The following is a 21,063-nucleotide window of genomic DNA, read 5'->3' on the forward strand; positions in this document are numbered from 1 at the left end:
ACCAAGAGCCTTCCAGGTTTGAAGCAAAACATTTCAATTTCTCTCTAAAACTCACCATTCACCTGAGAATGGGGAAGGAGAAACCCTAAAGCAATTGCCAACTTGGCGGATTGTGCTCAGGCATAGACCAAGACAGTGTTTAGATCCTTAAAACTCCAGTGCAAGCCAGGATCTATCCTACCTGTGCTGATCCAAGCCCTCTGCAAAGGGGTAAACTTTCCTTGAAAATCACAGAGCTGCAGAATGGTTTGAATTGGCCAGGACCTCAAAGTTCATCTCATTCCAACCCCTTTCCATGGGCAGAGACACCTTCCACTAGACCAGGCTGCTCCAAGCTCTTGTCTTAATTTCAGGACTTCCAAGGCATTAACCCTTTTAAGTTACAGATCCTGCCCCTCCTGCCTGTTTCACTTAACCACTTCTGGGTTGTACTACTCATTTTCAGCCTGTATGACTAGGTATGCTGGTTTAAAAGACAGGTGTGAAAAATGCGTATTATATGATTGGCTTTTCACGAATATTAAAATGAATATTATATGTGTTATCTTAGAAAGTTATGCTGTATTCATTTTTTAAAGTAGTGTGTTAAATATAGTTTTAGGTTATAACATAATGTTAAAATAGAAACGATATATGTGAGATATTTTTTTAAGAAAGGAATGAGGTACTCACACCAGATAGCAGCCACAGGACACCTAAATCTTTCAGAGAAAGAGAATTTATTGTTCCATTATCAGAAGAAATGAACTTCTTCCCACCTCCCACTCAGCCCTGAAGACACCATCAGGATTAAGAGGAAGAAGCTGACCCTGACCAGACAGAATCCTTTGTTTGAATGGAATTTATGCATCATGTATGAGCTGTATGAATATGCAACAGGCTATTGCTTTTAAGGGTTAATCCTCTGTCAACGGGTGTCCTTTTTCGGGCTTATTTTGCCAAGAAAAAGGTACTCGGACTGTTCATAACTCTTTGTTTTTATTGTCTCATATTGTCCTAATCTCAGTTGTCCAAATTATTATTACTCTAATTATATTGCCATTTTTATAACGATTTTATTACTATTAAACTTTTAAAATTTTAAAAAACAAGTGATTGGCATTTTTCACACAGGTGTCTACCAAGGAAGGCAGGAACTTTCCTGGAATGGAAAATATGATCCCCTCCTTACTATTGTAACTCCGAAATTATAGGGCTCTCAGGCAAAAACAAGGGAAAAGGAATAACAGTTCTTTACTAAAATAGATATATGTACTTATATATATACACACACACACATAAATATAAATATAAATATAAATATAAATATAAATATAAATATAAATATAAATATAAATATAAATATAAATATAAATATAAATATAAATATAAAACAAGGCAGACAAACATCAATGACAACATAGTTGTCAACAACAGCAACAACAACAAACCAGGAAAAATTTCCCGAAATCAGCCTTTTCCAGCCCATCAAGCGCCGCCCCTTTGGTGCAGTTATGATCCCAGCCGCCAGGGGCACTGCTGGCTCCTGCTGGGGCAGAGAGGCTGCAGTGAGTCCCCCACGGCTGCGGGGGGCGCTGTTGGCTCAGGGTGAGGCAAGGGGAGGCCCAAGCCAGCGCTGAGCCGCCCCAGGGATAATGGCGGCCCAGGGAGGAGAGAGAAGGTGGAGCGCGAGGGGTGGTTCTGTGTTCCCCTGGCTCTCACATGTCCCAGAGGCTCCAGTAAACAGCCATGAGGTGCTCTCTCCTGAGAGAGAGGAGATGGGAGCCCAGTTTTCCCCTGAGACATCCAGGCAGATGGTGTTATGAGTAGAAAAGTTGTCCATTTTTTTTAAAGGTTGCAGAGTTAACAGGTTAAACCAATTACTGCTAAGTTGGATTTTTAACTATTTGTTGTTAATAATTTCATGTTGTAGTCACCTGTTGTTAATACTTTTTCTTTAATTACCTGTTGTTGATGGTTAGAAATCCCTCTTTGTCGAGTATCACCTTGCTGCTTCCTGGAAAATGGCACCCGGGACTGTGAGGAGGAGGTGACATTGGGGCTGGTATGCAAATGAGGAAACACCTCACCAAATCCATCAGGAAAAACCCCTAAAACAATGAGCCACCATGGAATTAAGAGATCTAAGTGATGTCTAGAGGTGAGGAACGGAATCCAGTGTCTGCTAAGACCCTGGATTCTGAGGACCTTGAATGTCAAACTGAAGAACCAGGAATCTCCTGGTGCTCTCGTGAGGATGGAAGCCCCCACTCTGCCTGCAGACCAGTGGACACAGCTGCACTCTTCCTTCTCCTTCAAGTTACTCCTGGGAGCGGCAGCGGCGTGGGCGCGACCCGTCGGTTCTCCCCACCCGAGCTCATTTTTAATAAAGGCATTAAAAAAGAGAAAGATCTCCTGCCCCATTTATTTCAAATGGCGAGGAGTTTTCTCCCAGCAATGGCGGGTACTGAAAAGTCCCAGTCCAATATTTGCTCCTGAGGGCAGTGGCCCACCAAAGGCAAGGAGAAACAGGAAGGAGGGCTCATCGGTAGCAGGGAGTCCCCCTGGGCAGGATGAGAGGAATAGCGGATTTGTCTTTACAAACAAGCTGTGGGTCTGCTGGTAGATAAACCTAGCACTGGGAGATAAAAGAGACAATGGGAAGGATTCCACTGATTGATGAATGGGGAAATAAAATGTAAAATTTGCTTTTACAAAGAATCTTTAGGTTTGCTGATAAATGAAATTAGACATTGAGAGATGAAAGAAACAATGGGGAAGAAAAACCTAAATTCCATAAGAATTAAAAATTTAAAGGGAGGGTTATACATTAGAGGGAAATCTTCGGGATCAGGCGTTCCAGGAAGTCTGAACCTCTCAAGTACCTCAGCCAATGGGGAAAGAGAGAAGGGAAATTAGGATAAAAAGGGAGGCTGCAGTCCTCCAAAAATTCGAGAGATCCCAGGGGAATGCCCCATGGCCTCTCCCTTTATTCGAATAAAGCCAGAAAGAACTCCTCTGTCTCCTTTTTGGACATAAGCCTCTGTTGTTTTGTGTATTGATTTTCTTAACGAGGAGAAGTCCAGCACCAAACCCACAACCGGCAACACGAACCACCTCCAGCTAAAGAAACTCCCAACCACCACACTGCTTCTCCTCCTCCCCCAGAGCCATTCCAGTGATATGCCAAGGCCCTGGCTGCATCTTTTGTCTTTTAAATCAAGGACCATTCACCATCTCTATGACAACAAATGGAGGAAAATTCCCTGAAGAAAAAAAAACCTAACCCCCAACGCTCTGGAAATTAACTCTCTATAAGGGGGCTGCCAGTCAATCCCTTCCCGTAATACTTTTGAACACCTTAATCAGCTTCAACCAAACTAGTCGAACGGGAATGAAGATATTTGCGTTTACTTCTATGAAAATAAGCGGCTGTATTGAGTTCAGAGGATCAGGAAAGCTTAAGAATGGACATGTGCATGTCATCAGACGATGCTCAGGCAGGGATGCTAGGGCTGCGAAAGGTCATCTGAGGAAAGGTCCTGGCTGAGGACAGAAAACCCAGTCCGACCACCTTGCCTTGCGTGCCCTGTCTTCTCTTGCTGCAAGGAAGGCAAAGTCCTTCCAGAGTCCCAGTGCCTTGACCCAGAGAATACCAGTCGGAGCTCTCCTTGTCAGGGAGCAGAGCAGGGGGTTGGGGGGAAGACTGACACCACCTTTCCCTTTGTCCTTCGAATCACACGCTTGACTGCAGAGCACCATCTTTGTGGATGTGTGTGTGTGTGTGTGTGTGTGTGTGTGTGTGTGTGTGTGTGTCTGTCTGTCTATCTGTCTGAGTGTGTCTGTGTGTGTGTGTCGCCGGCGCTTTCGGGTATCTTTTCGTTCTGGGGTCAGTCCATGAGATTTAGAAATCTTTAATCTGTGAAAAATGCATATTTTATGATTGGCTTTTTGCAATATATATTTTTAATATTTGCAAATATTAAAATGAATATTATATGTGTTATGTTAGAAAGTTATGCTGTATGAAGTTTTTAAAGTAGTGTGTTAAATACAGTTTTAGGTTATAACATAATGTTAAAAGAGAAACTGTATATGTGAGATTTTTTTTAAAGAAAGGAATGAGGGACTCGCACCAGAGAGCAGCCACAGGACACCTAAATCTTTCAGAGAAAAAGAATTTATTGGTCCATTATCAGAAGAAGCTGACTTCTTCCTGCCTTGCTCAGCATCCAAGACGCTGTCAGGATTCAGAGGAAGAAGTTGACCCTGACCAGACAGAATCCTTTGTTTGAATGGAATTTATGCATCATGCATGAGATGTATGAATATGCAACAGGCTCTTGCTTTTAAGGGTTAATCCTCTGTAAACGTGTGTCCTTTTTCGGGCTTATTTTGCTCAGAAAGAGGTACCCCGACTGTCCGTAACTCTTTGTCTCTATTGTCTCGTATTGTCCTAAATCTTACTTGTCCAAATGTTTATTACTCTAATTATATTACTATTTTTATGACCATTTTATTATTATTAAACTTTGAAAATTTTAAAAACAAGTGATTGGCGTTTTTCACAAATCTATTCGTTATTTTTGCCTGTTGCTGCTTGTTAGTAAGCATTGTCATTTTTTCAGTTATGTACTCATCTTTGTTTCATACTGTATTGTTAGAACCTATAAAGGGAGACAACTCATTCCAGAGCATTCTCCTTTAAATTGTCTCAAATCGAGCCAGAATGACAAACTCAAAGTTCATCCTAAACTCCTCAGAAGAGGTTTCTTCATAGGATCCATTTTTGTTCCAAAGTAGACTATATATTTTCAATATGTGGAAATAAATAAAATGGTGGACTAATTCTCTCTGCCCATATCTAGCTGTCTCTCAGATTTCTTTCCTAGTGTTATAGATGAGTAATGCAATGGCTGGCACTCACAATTAAGGGATGAATATTATGTGTATGCTAAGAGAAGTTTTATTGATGTATAGTTATGTTATTGTGATGTGTTCTCCCCATACTCCTCTTTCCCTTCCCATTTTATTGTTCTCACAGGATGGCCTTGGTAGTCAGGGCATTTGGGGGGAGGGCAGGCTTGTTGCTGTGGGGCACAGCATGGCAACACCTGACCTTCAATCAAATTGCAAGAAAGGAGTCTCCACCAATGGACAGAGAAGGAGAGTTGACTGACGGACTTTGGGAGGGGCTAGGGAGCAGCCATTTTGTGGACAAGCACATGGCAGTTTAGTTCCATGCTCCTAGCACTGTAATTTTCCCTTATTCAGTGTTTTGCTGTATTTTGTTAAGGTTTAATATAAACCTTTGAAATTTTAAAAGTGAGTGTCATTTCTCACACTAGCGACTTCAAAACCCATTAGCTATTTTCTGTTGTATTTGTGGCAGAAGTAGGAATCTCAAAGGTCAAAATCACAATAGCTTTCCTCAAGATCAGTGAATGGGCACATGGGGAGTATCCAAATGGTGTTCTGCAGCTGAGGGAAAGAGGTGGGGTAAAGTTCATGTTTCTCACTCATTCTCAGGACAGCTGAACAACCAGTCCCCATGGATCACCCAGTCAACCAGCAAGACCAAGCACAGGTTGCGTCTACAGAACCAGAGACAAAGGACAAAGGCTGTTGTACTGTGGTTGGAGGGAGTGGATTTTAAAGGTGAAACACAAATCAGGATTTATTCATTCTTCTGTTCATAGAATGCTGGTTTGGTTTATATAGAAGTGAGCTCTGAAACGGCATGACTGTATTTGTTACCACATTGCCTAGCAACTTCATTAACAGATATATTATGCAAACATAAACATGCAGGAAGTGACAGGCTTTTCCCCCAAACCCCTGTGATCTCCGCAGAAAAGGCACATAAAAGCCTTTTATTCCCTGTGGGCTGTCAGGGAATTTCTGCAACAGAGCTGGGCTCTTAATGCAACAATCAGTTTAATCGGACTGTGAAAAATGAGACTGCTTGTCTCCATCCTTGCTTTGCTGGTCTGAATGCAGATGTAACAATTCTGTGAGTACTCAGCTCCACTGTTCTTGGTGATTGGACTTCACCCTTCACTACTTTATGTCTTCCAAGATAAGCCTTTGCAGGCAGATTGTGACCATGTTCACAGGGGTCTGAGGATGAGGGAAGAGACGAGGATCTGACTCCATGTTTCAGAAGGCTTGATTTATTATTTTATGATTATATATTACATTAAAACTATACTAAAAGAATAGAAGAAAGGATTTCATCAGAAGGCTAGCTAAGAATAGAAAAATAAGGAATGATAACAAAAGCTTGTGGCTTGGACTCTCTGTCCGAGCCCGCTCACTGTGATTGGCCATTAATTAGAAACAGCCAACATGGGCCAATCAAAGATCCACCTGTTCCATTCCACAGCAGCAGATAATCATGGTTTACATTTTGCTCCTGAGGCCTCTCAGCTTCTCAGGAGGAAAAATCCTAAGGAAAGGATTTTTCATAAAAGATGTCTGTGACAGGCAGATAATAAAACAGCCATTCTTGGGTGTGTGCACATTGATGCACTGCGTCTACCAGCTCTGGAATAGCTCAGCCACAACCTCTGGAAATCAAGGATAGAAGGGTACTATCTAGAAATACCACACTTTGTTGACAAAGGAATTCTAAATACCAGTGTGTCCCATGTATTCAGTGCACATCTAGAAATAACAGGTTGCTCACAGAAGCTGTGACTGCCCCATCCCTGGAAGAATTTGAGACCAGGTTAGATGGGGCTTGGAGCAACCTGGCCTAGTGGAAGTTGTCCCTGCCCATGGCAGAGGGCTTGGAATAAGATCACCTTTAAAGGTCCTTTACAACCCTAACTATGCTGTCATTCTGTGTTCATATTCTAAATCTAAATCCACATCTAAATCCTTTTGAGGCAGATTTTTTAACATCACCAGCTATTACACTACAACTGGTCCCTTCAAGTATGTGAGAGAGCAGGGGCCACGTTCATATGGAGCTCTACCACATCTGGGATGGACCAGCCATTGTACCACATCCACAGAATCAGACTGGTTTGATTTGAAAGGCACTTTTAAGTTTATGTCATTCCAACTGCCCTGCCATGGGTAGGGACAGTTCTGACTAGACCACTGAAACACTCAGTGTGTCCAGTTCTCCATATCTGACATCCAGAGCATGCAGAGACAGCAGAAGGAGGAGAGAATCCCTGACCATTTACTACAGCTACAGCTGCTGCAACAGGCTGGTCTCAAAGCCTATTATGATATTCAGGCAACACATAAGCTTCAAATAAGTGTTACTAGATGTCCTGGATTGTAAGGTAAGCGTGTATTCTATTTGCCATCTCTTAGAAGTGGGGCAGTTATCTTCTGTTATTTGAGCAGTTTTCTTTATCTCTTCTACAAACTAATCCTCCCTCTGGGAAATATCTTCTGTTAATGGGCCATTGAGTGTCACTGCATGACTGATAAAATTGCAGCATCCCGTTGTGAGATGCTCTGCCCAGGGGGAGGAGCCAAGCATTCCTACCTGGATATAATCTGAGCTTTTGGGACACCAGAGCAAACTTTTCCCACTGGAGTTCCAGAGGAGCAGCTGTCTTCTCTACTGGATTCCCCAAGGAAGACCAGGCCCATCTACACCACCATCAGACCTTCAGAGGAAAAGTACACCCTTCTGCAGGATCACTGCTTTGACAGAACCACATCTGGCACTCCAGGAGGACTGAAGCATTTAACCAGACTACCAACACCCTGACCAACAGTGTCAGGCTGTATTCTGTCAGTAGGTTTTTTTGTTTGTATTATTACATTTGTATTTTTAGCTTTCCTAGTAAAGAACTGTTATTCCTATTCTCATATCTTTGCCTGAGAGCCTTTTAATTTCAAAATTATAATAATTCAGAGGGAGGAGGTTTCCATTTCAGGGGAGGCTCCTACCTTCCTTAAGCAGACACCTGTCTTTTCATACCAAGACACTAGAATAGGCACACTCTGCTGATTGCATCAGTGCCCAGAAACTCAGCATGGTTAATGAGAACTAATTCCTAAGTCTCTCCATCTCTACCACAGATGAGTGAGGGAAAACAATCTGCTGGGAAGTGCCCTTGGAATATGCCAGTTCCTGAATCCAACCAGACAATTGCTTGGAAAAACATTAGTTACAACAGGCCAGAATTGCAGCCAAGAGTGTGTTAGCAACTTTGCAAACCAGATCACCATGTTTGAGTGTCAGGCACAGGGAATTTCCTAATGCAAAGTATGAAAGAGGAGGCAGGTGCCCTGCCTGGGGTCTGCATCTCTATTGCTTGTAGGGGTGAAGGGGATGTCTCTGGAAGGTAACCTAAATTCACCTTCCAAGTCTGATGACTCTCAGAACTCTGTCTGATACTGTTCAATGTCACCATGACCTCATGTTGTCCAAACAGTGCATGGCACAGCTACACTCTCTTAAGGCAGTTGTACTGTACTTCCTGTGCAATGCCCTAGTGCTGGAAGTCTTCAAGGTCAGGTTGGACAGAACTTGGAGCAACCTGGTCTAATGGAAGGTGTCCCTGCCCATGGCAGGGGGTTGGAACTGGATGGTCTTTAAGGTCCTTTCAAACCCAAACCTTTCTGTGATTCTGTCATCTGGAACTGGCCTGATTCTCCAGGATTTTTATGTCACTCAGAGATGTTGTGTTATACATTTAAATACTTCTTATATTCAGTGAAGAAATTGGAGGAAAATTAGTAGCTTTAAGAGTTAATTTTAAAAAAATATTCTGGGTATAGTAAAAAATATCTGTATTCTAAGGTACCATTGTTTGCTCCTGTAGCACTAAAACTTATGTTGGTTTGGAGAATGATCCTGTCATTCTGAGACTTCCCTCATTATTATTAAACATTACAAGGCAAATTTGTGGGGAAGGTACCCAAAAAGTTACAAATTCCTTCTGCAATCTGAAATGAGCCCTGAAAATGTTACTTTCCCCTTATTTTCAGAACAGCAGCTCATAGTGGTGTCTGGACCATTGAAGAATTCTGCACACCAAATTAGCTCTCAAAGTATTCAAGGGACATGCTAGAACCCATCCTGACAGAGGTCAGTCTCACAGCTCACTTAAACCTTTGCTCAAGTAGCAAGTATGAACCATGGACCAGCTCCAGTCTGGATGTAACCAACAGGCACAGCTTAGTCCAGCTCTCAAATTCTTTATCAAAGGGATTTTCAATGCTCTTAATTTTGCTGAGGAAGATTTTAAGAACTGCTCTTTTTGCGTAAAATGGGAGGTTGAACTGAAATAGCGGCCAATTAATTTTCCTAATTTTCTGCCTCGCTCTGGTCTCACCCTTACAAAGAATAATTAGAATTGACAGGGAACCCAGTGCTGACCTGAAATAAAACTCAGTGAAAAAGAGTATATCAGGTGTCAGGTGACCTTTTGCAAGCCACGTTCAACAGAAGAATTTCCCAGTGAGGTTAAAGAGAGTTTATGTATCTACAGAGCTGATGAGAACATAAGGCTGTACAGGACAGGGCAGATGCCTCACCAATGCATAGGCAGTAGATCTTATCAGATGACAGTAGCCTGGGGAGGTGGTGGCCTGATCCATATCCATTAAAGCCTAGCCTGCTCTCCACATGTACCAGTGAACCACACTGCTCTTGCATGAGGCTTTGTCCACTCTGGTTATTTTAATTGCATTTTCCCTTTGACTGAGGATTGCTGAAGTTGGTGGCAAGATGAAGGTGACCTGAACACCCTTCTTCAGCCCAGCCAGGGCACACTGGGGTTAAAATGAGCTCCCAGTTGTCTCTGGAGATGCTTGTCAAGTGCTGTGTAGGCATAAATTGCCTTTATCTACTGAGGTCAAAGGAAAGACAGAAGGGAGAAGGAAGGACAGAACAGGGCAAGGTTTAACCACTTCAAGCTTCCACCTTCTTTGAAGGACTTTTTAAAGAGAGGCTACGTTTGCTCAGCAACAGCACAGGGTGTTCAATGTATTCTGCTGACAGCAGCTCTGCTGGCACCGAGCCAGGCCAATTCCCTCTTCTTGATGTACACATACAAAATAATGAATAATGCAGAAAAAGGAGATGGGGTCCCCCAGCATGGGGGACTTCATGCTGGAGTCCTGCACAGGTGGGACATTTCTAGCTTAATCTGGAGAAGTACATCTTGGTGAAAAAAGAAAAATATTCAGATTTTTCACTGAAAAAAAAGAAAACTTTACAAAATGTTGGGCCTAAAACATTTAATTAATTCCAAAATGAAACTTTAATTTTCTTTTTCAGTTTCTTTAATTCTTTCCCATCCTATTTTTTCCCCCTTATTCTACTCAGGACAATGTCAAAAACTATGAATCCTCTTAAGAAGCAAAGTGCTTCACAAGGAACATCAGATGTTCATTTTAGAACATCAGATTTCTCTTTAATGTTTCTCTAAACAAAACAGCAACAACAACAACAAAAAAGACACATTTGAGCCAAACTAAGCAGAAAATATGTCCAGGATTTTCAAATTATTTTTCCTTTCTGGAATGCAGTGTCACTTACTCTTAAGTATTCTCCTGCTCTTAAAACTGGAAAAGAGGAATTTGGTGAAATGAAGTAGTGGGAAACCCAAAATCCATAATATTGGCTGGTTGAACTCGATGCCAAAGGAGGACACTGAACTTCAGTATATAATGAGATTTATATAAGTCATGGCTGTTTAGATGGATATCAAGGGTATTCAGAGTTGTCTTCAGCATTTAACTGCTCCTGAAAAACCATGAGCCAAAGCAGGAGTTATTCCATGATACAGGAATGTCCTCCAACCCCCCTCTGGATGTCTGCTTCTGGCTGTGATTGGCCAAAGATACTGGCCTAAATGGGTGCCAGGCAAATTCTGCTCAGAAAGGATTGCTCAGATGAGGAGCAGGCTTGTGTTTTGATCCTAAAACTGTTCTCTTTTCTAAAGTGAACAAAAAGAAATACATTTGCACTCAGCATAAACAAGTGCATTCTCCCGCAAACACAACTGATTTTAAAGACAAGCCTGATCAATGGTTACTGCTCTGCAAGAGCCAAAACCTGCCTCCTAACCCATTTCCAGCCCCAGAGGAATTCTGCCCCATGCTGAGGTCCCTCATGCAATAGTAAACAGTGCAATGTGCTCTTGCCTTGCGGACAAATAAACCTAAAATTCTGTGCCAGAATGATTTCTTGCTTCACCTGACATTTTACTGCAACACAACATGTCCCCTGCACCCCAAAATACTGGAGCTGTTAGAATGAGTTTGGAGGAGGCAACAGAGATGCTGCAAGGGCTAGAATCCCTCTGCTCTGGAGGCAGGCTGGAGAGCTGGGGGTTTTCACCTGGAGACGGCTCCAAGAGACCTTAGACACCCTGCCAGTTCCTAAAGAGGCTCCAAGTGAGCTGGAGAGGGACTTCAGACAAGGGACTGGAGTGACAGGACAAGGGGAATGGCTTCTCATGGACAGAGGGCAGGGTTAGGCGGGGCATTGGGCAGAAATTCTTCCCTGTGAGAGTGGTGAGGCCCTGGCACAGGTTGCCCACAGAAGCTGTGACTGCCCATTCCCTGGAAGCATTCAAGGTCAGGTGGGATGGGGCTCAGAGCAACCTGGTCTAGTGGAGGTGTCCCTGCCAATAGCAGGGGGCTGTAACAAGATGATCTTTAATATCACTTCCAGCCCAAACCAGTCTGTGATTCTGTGATTCAGCCATATAATTCCATTTTCCATCCCAGCCTTCTTTAGTTAAAAGGTAAATTTCAACCAATTTCTGTTTTCAATGGTCTTGTCAACATACAAATTTGCCATTGCAAGTGCAAGAACACATTTGTCACTGCCTGCTGCATCCAGTGGCCCATCTCCAGCTCCTACATGGAGGCTTAATGACAGATTTATCCTCTAATCCCTGTGCTATTCTCTTGAACACAATAATTTACTGTAAAGCTTCTGTGAGATTGTAAAGGGTACAAAGAGGCTCCTGGTGGCCAAGAGTATTTTTTCCCAAACATTAATAATCAGCTTCTAAGACATGCACATACACACACACAAACACACGTACAGAGAGCTAGTCTGTTTGGATAAGCCAATTGTGTACAAAGACTAAAACAATGTGAAATATAATAATGAATTAATTTGAAACTTGGGCAATGGACAATGGGGAGTGAATGTGAGCAGGATGGGGAGGGATCAGTATCTCTAAACATCCCTGGTTAGGGCCCATCAAGCATAGCACTGGCACAAAAGAGGAGAAAAGTACTGAGCCTCCAAGGACGTGACTTCAGCACTGGTTGAAGGAGATTATGATCAAGAATATGTACTGGAGAGGATGAAACCAAGTCATTTGGCACAGCAGAACCATGTTGCTATCCATTTATAAAAGCTGTTTGAGTCAGCAGCTCCCAAATCATGGATATTGCATTGCCTGAGCACAATGCAATGTGGGCTTTCCAGGAGGACGAATTATTGTGCAGGCTGTCATGATTAAAACGTCACAAAACCAGGACTGAAGGTGTCAGTGAACGCTGCAGAGGGCCAAAGAGCTGAGTGAGACACATAGTTGTGGGTGAGTAATTCTAAGAGTAACATCCCAGCCACTGTGGAGAGGTGCATGTATGATGCAAAAGGGTGAGATAAATCCTCACACTCAGACTAAGTAGCACATCCAGGCAGCTTTGTCACACAAAATTGACTTTGCAGACCTCAGGGTAAACACCGGCACCCCCAGGATCGTTTCCTTCTTTCCACTGCTGCCTTCAACTTAGATCTGCTCTCCAGCCTCCAGCCTGCACCCAGAGCCCTGTGCTCCCCAGCCACAGGGAGAACACAGTCTGAGCCTGATAAAGGATATCCATCAGCATCTCAACAGCCCGGGAGCCCAAAGCTATCCCTATCTCCTGGCAGCTAAACACCTGGCAAAGGGAACAGCATGGATTCTGGGGAGCCTAACACTTGGACATCCCACAGCAGAAATCACAGAAACCAGGAAAAGGTGTATCTGGGGATCTGGAGAGAGCTTACACCAAACAAATACTGATGTCTCCTGGTGTGAATCACAACCCTGGGGAAATTTGCCAGTTTATACCACTCTGAATTTCCCTGTGTATTATAAACTTACGGGTGCTGCTAAGGAAGGGACACATGTTGGCCATTCCATATAGTAGTTTTCATGTTGTCTCCATACAGGCTCAAGGCTGTACAGATGATGAACTCAATGTTGCTGTCACCAAGGAAGCCAGACCATGCAGCCTGCTGGAAAAGCTCCCAGTGTGATCACATCCTGAGCTTGCTTGCAGAAATAATCCATCTGTAAATGTCAAGTTCACCCCTGGAAAATGGGTCAGGATCAGGTCAAAGTTCTGCTAACACGCCATTTAATTGCCTGTTCTCCACTGGGTTAGTCTAGGAGCAGCAACTCAGCCCCCTTGTCCTCCATAAGGACAGCTGACTGTAAAATTTGCCACACAGTAAACAAACAAATCAGTTCATAGCATGGATGCTTTGACACAACAGCATCTTTATCGACAGAGTGCTGTAGGATTGGGAAAAGTGTTGCTACAGGCAGATCTGGATAGGCTGCAGGAACCAGGACATCATGAGAAGAGCCTGTAGCAGGACTTCTGTCCCTGCCACCAGAAAGCTTCTCTGTTGTTTGTTAGCTGGTGAAATAACTCAGGGAATCTGCTCTGAGTTAAGCACCACATAAGCCTTGGTGAAAGACAGTTTTGCCTTGTATTTAGTTATTTTGGTGCCACAGGATCGATGCTTTCAGCTGACAGTAAACATCTTGCTGTGGAAACAGATCTGGGAAGATGAGCCAGAATTTCTGACTGACAGACAGTTCACTTTACAAACTATAAGAGCTACACCATATTTTCACAAAGCAGAAATCTTCTGCACATTCCTCAGAATGTGTGGAGTCTTCTCCCTGAAGTCAGGATGCCTTCATGGTTACTCCCCTGGGGGTTGAGTGATCAAACTTTGGGTACCCCATCATCAGTTGGTGGCAAGTTACATTGACTCCTAATTTATTCTGTTTCTTTGCTAGCTGTAATATAGATACATTTATATCATGCACTGTTTTATGTAATCTAGTAGTAGTCTTTTGTTTTATCCTGTGTAGTAAGTAACTCTGTTTAAGGCCTTTCATCCATTAGGCTTCTGTCTTTTCAATAAATAACTATTTTATAATAGACCTGATTGGCCATTCTTAAGAACTTGCAAGCCAGAGCAATTTAGCTGTGGGTCACCTGAGTAAAGCTGCTGCCAAATGCCTGAACCTAAGGCAGGGCTTGTCTAACACTCTCATTCAATGCATAATAGAGCCAAAGTGCTCTTTTGAGAGTTTGCTGGGCCAAAGAGCATCCCATATCTGACTCTCTGTTCAAGACAACACACACAAATGCACAGAAATACAGACATGTGAATTAAGTAGGCTCATCTACTAGGGTCCCAGGAATAAAAACCTTAAGAAGAAACCTTCATGTTAGGAAAAGTGGGAGAAATTGCAAAGACAACATAGCATTGGAAATTCTTCTCTCCTCTAAGTGCAAAGATTTTTTTAGTGCAATTCATGGTGAATGCAATGAAGTAATTCAAATATCTGATGGGATGCAGAGAAACTGGCAGCTGCCTGCCTCTGCTCATCCCCATGCAAAAAGGACATAATGAATCACTGAATCTTTAAGAATGGAAAAGTCCTCTAAGATTATCAAGTCCAACCAGTCCCCCAGCACTGCCAAGTCCACCATTAACCCATGTTTCCAAGTGCTATAACCACCTGTCCCTGTTAAATCTGTGTTAAATCCCTCCAGGATGGGGACTGTACCACTGCCCTGGGCAGCCTGTGCCAAGGCTGAACAACCCTGATCTGATGGCCTTGTGAGCCTTTGGTTCTAGAGGGATTCTTGGCAGAGAGATGTTTTCAGGACCTCATTTAAAATGTCTGAAGACACTATTTGCAGATGAATTAAAAATACATTATTTCAGTTTATCAGAAAACTTCAGCATATGCATAGTGGCCCTTAGCTGCTCCATAGAGGTAAATATGGACAAAAAAAATTTCCTGAATGAGAGTTTCATACTGTAAAAGCTATGAATGAATCCATGTGAATCCATTATGTGACTTGTAAGAGGAGAATCTGGTGCAGCAAAATGTGCTAATGGACACCTAGGAGAATTAATCTTTTTAAGGTCAAATGAAGCCATTGCATTTCACAAACTCAGTGTCATCACTCCTTGAGGGAGATCCAGCAGCAAGATGAGGAGAGAAGCCAAAGGCATCAGCTTTCAGCAAAGACAGGACAGATGGTTGGTTAAAGAATTGAAAAGCTACTGCCCAAGGAGATAAAGGACAAGGGCATCTCACTACCTGGCACTGCTGACAACACCTCTGGTCCAAATTCACAGAATACCAGAATGGTTGAAGGGACCTTAAAACTCATGTCGCTCCAATTGCACTGCCATAGGCAGGGACACCTTCCACTAAACGAGGTTGCCCCAAGTCCCACACAGCCTGGTCTTGAACACTCAGGAATGGGATAGCCTGGAATGGGATAGCAGCTTCCCTAGGAAACCTGCACCAGTGTCCATTCACACTGCTAGGGGGGAGTTCATTAAGTACAATTACTCTCATAGCTGGGCAGGGATTGCTGGGGAAACCCTTCTTCCCAGACTTTATGGGAAGCTCTGCTGTGAAGCTGCTTCAGCCCATCACCAGCTCCTGTTTCCTAAATCCTGCCCCTTCTCCAGTAGATGATACTGCAGACCATTGCATAGGAACTGCAAGGTTTGCCCTTGAGGCAAAAGATGGAGATGGATGGTGGATGGGACAAGTAAGATTTTGTCTGAATTTCTTCAATTATTATCCAAATCATGGGTACAGAAGGATGGGTCTTTCTGGAGAAAGGTCAGGACATCACTGTTGACAAGAAGTAGCCTTTCTGTCACAGCAATGTAATTCAACTTGCTGTATTTTGCTGCTCCCTGCAGGGAATCATTATTTCCCTTCTTCCTTAGTGTTTCTCTTAGATTTCATTTCGAGTCTGCATGACAGTGTAATTGCTCACATGGCGGGGTGGGAGGGCAGCTTTGGGCTCTTTGGCCAGTTTTTTCAAAGCCTTACCAGCGAGGCATTCTATGACCCTGTGTGGTTTGGTTTTACTTGGCTAGCTTGGTTTTGTTGGCCCAGGCAAGAACCTTTTTCCTTCCCTGGCCTTGGAGCAGCAGCAGCAGCAGCAGCAATCTTTTAGCTGCCTTTGAGGTGAACTGAACAGTTGCTGGTCTGAGACCAGAGAAGTGCGACCGGCAGCAGCGGGAGATGGGTTGCTCCATTCCAGCCCCCAAACTTCAGGAAATTGAGACAGGGAGAGAAAGCACACCAAGAAGCTCCAGCCCTGCTGCTTCATCTGCTATGGAGAGGAGTTTGACACCAGAGAGTCACCAAATTTTCATCTGCTGCTCAAACTGCTGTGAGAAGCTCCTGTTTGTTTGGTTTTTTATCCTGAGGGAGAAGCCAGCACCATTTTGTACTGCATGTTGTAGCAGGCATTTTCCCTGGCATTTTGGGTTTTTGTTCCAGTGTGTGTGTGGGGGAGGGTAAGGTCTGACAATTTAATATTTAGCAGTTATTTGCATTTTTCCCCCTTGCCTTGTGGACATTCTGTTTATTAACAAAGTGTTGGGTTTGGGTTTTTTTCACTTTTATCTATTAATAATTATTTCCTATTGGTGGAAAGGGATTGTTGGAACCCTTTCAGAGGAGATAACTCATTAAATAGTGTTCTCTCCTAAATTTGTCTCAAAATTGAGGCATCACAATCTGAGTTTCATTAAATATATGAAAGCAATTCAAGTGGGCTTTCATAGGAGAACTAGTTCACCTGGTTTCAAATAGTTCACATGTCCAAGATGGGAACAGGCAAATGCTGGGAAAAGGAAAGTTATGAATAGGGATCCCCATGAACATTCATGGAGGAGACACTGAGGAACAAGGACCTTGACCACTAAGTAAAGAAGCAACAAACCAAGTCCCATGGCAAAGTTAATACCCAGAATATCAGTGTTGCATCCCAAGACATAGAAGAGGATGCTGAGGCAGGGATGCCTTGGGAAGAGGGACACAAAGTTAGGGGACACAAAGAGATGTTCTCCCACAGTTCCTTGTGCCTTTATGTTAATGAGCCAAGTTATGTCATCCCTTTTCCATCCCTTTTCCATCCCCAGTTCTAGAATGTTCCCTGCTCCTGTTTCCCCTGTTGGTCTCCATTCCTTGCAGCTGCTCCCCTGAATCCCAGTTAGTTGTTACCCTCTAATATTGCCTCTGTACTGCCCCTGTTCCCTCAACCCATTGTCCCTCAGATCCAACACTCCGCCTCCCTTGTCCCGTATGTAACCCTGGACCTGCCTTTGTTCTTTGTCCCTGGTTCCCTTCAGCGTGCTCTTAATAAACACCCCTGGAATGCCATACAAAGAACCCCTCCCTTCTGCTTTTCTCTCTGTCAACCTTCCAATAACATGGTGGGCTGAGTGTGCTCGGTGCACTGAGCTATCCCCTTCTCAAGCAGACGCTCTCGGGAAGGTGGCGGCTTTGGCAGCTCCTGCCCCACCGCCACATCACAGCATTGCAGAATGGTTTGGGTTGGAAGGGACATTAAAGACTGTCTTGTTCCAGCCCCCTGCCATGGGCAAAGGCACCTTCAGCAAGACCAGGTTGCTCCAAGCACCATTTAACCTGGCCTTGAATCCCTGATCCTTCCAGGCATGGGGCAGCCACAGCTTCTGAGGGCAACCTGTGCCAGGGCCTTACCATCCTCACAGACAAGAATTTCTTCCCAATATCCCATCTAACCCTGCCTTCTGTCAGTATAAAGCAATTCCCCCTCATCCTGTCACTTTTTGTCCAATGTCCCTCTCTGTCTCTCTTGGAGCCCTTTTAAGTACTAGAAGAGGTTCCAAGGTCCCCCCAGAGCCTTGGCCCTGCGGTTATTAAGTTTTCCTTGCACTGGTCTGGAGCAGTGACACATGTCTGAAAGTCCAATGCAAAGAGAGTCTTGAATAGCACCTACTTCTTCTGTCCATAGTGCTCGTGGAAGGTAAATTTATCATCTAACTCTGCAGCTGCCTGGCATTATCCCTGTGTCCACCTTCAGTGGCCCTGCAGAGCTGAGGGAGATACTGATCTGAGGTCACAGCTCTAACTGCTCTCACCACAATGGATGCCTGTGGTGGTGTTTGCAGGGGTCCCAGGACGAGGGAAGAGACGAGAATCTTGGCTCCATGTTTCAGAAAGCTGATTTATTATTTTATTATATATACTATATTAAAAGAAAAAATATATATATTAAAACTATACTAAAAGAATAGAAGAAAGGATTTCATCAGAAGGCTTGAAAGGAATAGAAAGGAATGATAATAAAATCTTGTGACTGACCAGAGAGTCCAAGATAGCTGGACTGTGATTGGCCATTAATTAAAAACAACCACATGAGACCAATCAAAGATGCACCTGTTGCATTCCACAGCAGCAGGTAATTATTGTTTACATTTTGTTTCTGAGGCCTCTCGGCTCTCAGGAGGAAAGATCCTAACAAAAGGATTTTTCATAAAATATGTCCATGACAGATGCCTACAGAATAGACAAGCCTGCAGCTCAGCTCAGAGACCAAGTAGCCAGCTCTTGTTTTCTGTTCCATCACTGAACTTGGGGTTGTTGTAACAGCCAGGTACCATGTAAGTGATCTCGTGTTTTAACATCTTAGAGCCTCCAAGCCAAAAGTACCTCCTGTGAAAGCGAATCACACACACATGCTTAGGGTCCAAAGACCCAATTTTATCCCATTTTAGGGTATAAAGTCAAATACTGACATATAATCCAAACTTTTTGTATTTATATATGCTTTGTGTCCATAATATCTTATTCTTGGAAATGGAAGGTGAATTCAAATCCATGATGCTTTATCCATCCTCAAGGCATATCTTCTAGTGGTAGTGCCACTGTGCACAGGTTTAAAATCATAGATTCATGGAATAGTTTGTGTTGGAAGGGAAAGATCACATAGTTCACCTTCCCTGGAATGAGCAGGGATATTTTCAACTAGATCAGTTTGCCCAGATCAGGCAATTGTTTATATTTATTATACAAATAAAATAATAATTAAAACCCATACTACTAATAAAATACATACATTTGTATGCATACTATATAAATATTTACATATACTATATAAAATGCATAGTAATAAAAATATTGTTGCAGATATTTTTTGCATGAACTACTCCCCAGGAAACCCTTCAATCTGTCCACTTTGTCTAACAGGTCTAAGAAGATGACTATCCCACAGCAAACATTTCTGCAGCTTGATGAGCTGCATTTCCCCATTTCCAACCATGTCCCAAGTGTGTAACACATGTCAGGGACAGTGAGACAGGCTGCACACAACATAGGTAGTATGACAACACCACAGCCTTGAATAATGCAATACAGATGTGGATGAATGCAGATTAACCTACATTTGGTCCAATCATCTGCCTCTGCCATGCTTACATGTGTGTATTTGAAGTTGTCCTATTTCTTCACAAAATTTTATATATATAATGAATCTAAAGTATTTTTTAACATTAAAAAGTGACAAGTCACTGATTCTGACTGAATTCTGCTTGTCAATTGATGCCTTCCTGTGCAATGCTGCCACTGAATGTTTCTGTAGTTGAAATTAAGAGGTTGTAATTCTTTTTAGCTGAAAAACCGTAACAGATCTGGGTGTGAACTAAGTAGATGAAAGAAGAGAGCTGAGACTTGAGCGAAGATTTTAAGATAAAGGATTACTGAGCTAAGAGAAAGACTGAGTTGGAATTCCTCTCCCATCTTTACCCTTACATATTGTGTTATTTCAAAGGCTGCAAAATCCAGTTATAAAATTGGTTTGTGCTGTAGACATTAAGATGCAGAGTTTGCATAACATATGTGGAATTAGGAGAGGAAATGTGGATTATTCCATTGAAATTGCCCAGGGTGCTGCGAGGAAGGTTATTCTAAAAAGCACCATGAAAATCTGGGACAAGGCAGAAGGGGTTTAAACTGAAGGCAGGGTGATTTAGATTAGATATTAGGAAGAAATTCCTCCTTGTGAGGGTGGTGAGGCCCTGGCACAGGCTGCCCAGAGCAGCTGTTGCTGCCCCATCCCTGAAGCATCCAAGACCAAGCTGGATGGAGCTTGGAGTAACCTGGTCTAGTGGAAAGTGTCCCTGTCCATGGCAGGGGTGGAACTGGGTGGTCTTTTAAGGTCCCTTCCAACCCAAACCTTTCTGTGACTCTGTGACTGAAGTGGGCTGAGCAGACAGTTTCAGGGGACAGTGTGGGAGAACAAGGAGTTGGGAAAGCTTCTTTGGGAAGAGACAAAGCTTAGGATGCCCGTGCATTTTTTTAGGAAACCATACAACACACCAACAAGTCACTGGGTCTGTGTTGGTGTAATGGAGAGCAGAATAAGGGCCAATAAAGTTGATCACTTTTAACAGTGTAATACTCAGTACATTCCACTTCAGTTAACATATCTTTCTTTAGAAGCTATCCCTACCAGAGGGAAACACAAAAGTCAGATGAATTGCAGGAAATTAAAAAATGCTCTGCATTTTTCTACCCCGAGCTTGGGAAATTGCCAGAATCACTTAGAAATCAATAATGTAATGGGAAGGACTCACTGATTGAGGACTCACTCCAGCTCTGTAACAACCTGATTAGTCCCACGGTACCAAATCTGTAAATACTGGGACCACCAAAGCTGCCTTGGGGGAGTATGGGGAAGAGACAGCAGAAGGCACTGGAATAGATGGCTCTGTTGTGAAATCTCCTCCTAACTGCTTGAAAACAAGGACTGATATGAGTTGGTCAAAGTGATATGAGTGAACAAAGTTGATGTGAGTGAACAAAGCAACCAGTGGTCTCTGCAGGTACCATGCAGTCCACACCAAAGTCATCACAATGTAATAGAAAAGGGATAAGGATGACAGTAGGAAATCTTTATATGGAAAATGGTGAGAAAGCATCTTGTGGAAGAAAAGCTGTTTGATAATTAATTGGTTATTTTCAAGGCTCTTCCAGTGTTTGCATA

The 21,063-nt window shown here is 43.1% G+C and overlaps 1 protein-coding gene across 1 annotated transcript in view; it reads right to left on the minus strand.

Annotated features, from left to right (window-relative positions):
- The window catches only part of MAP6 (microtubule associated protein 6), a 55,131-nt gene that overhangs the window by 16,661 nt on the left and 17,407 nt on the right, over positions 1–21,063 (minus strand). The gene's annotated exons all lie outside the window — the stretch shown is intronic.

This window comes from Molothrus aeneus, chromosome 2 (genome assembly GCF_037042795.1).
Source record: "Molothrus aeneus isolate 106 chromosome 2, BPBGC_Maene_1.0, whole genome shotgun sequence".
NCBI lineage: Eukaryota > Metazoa > Chordata > Aves > Passeriformes > Icteridae > Molothrus > Molothrus aeneus.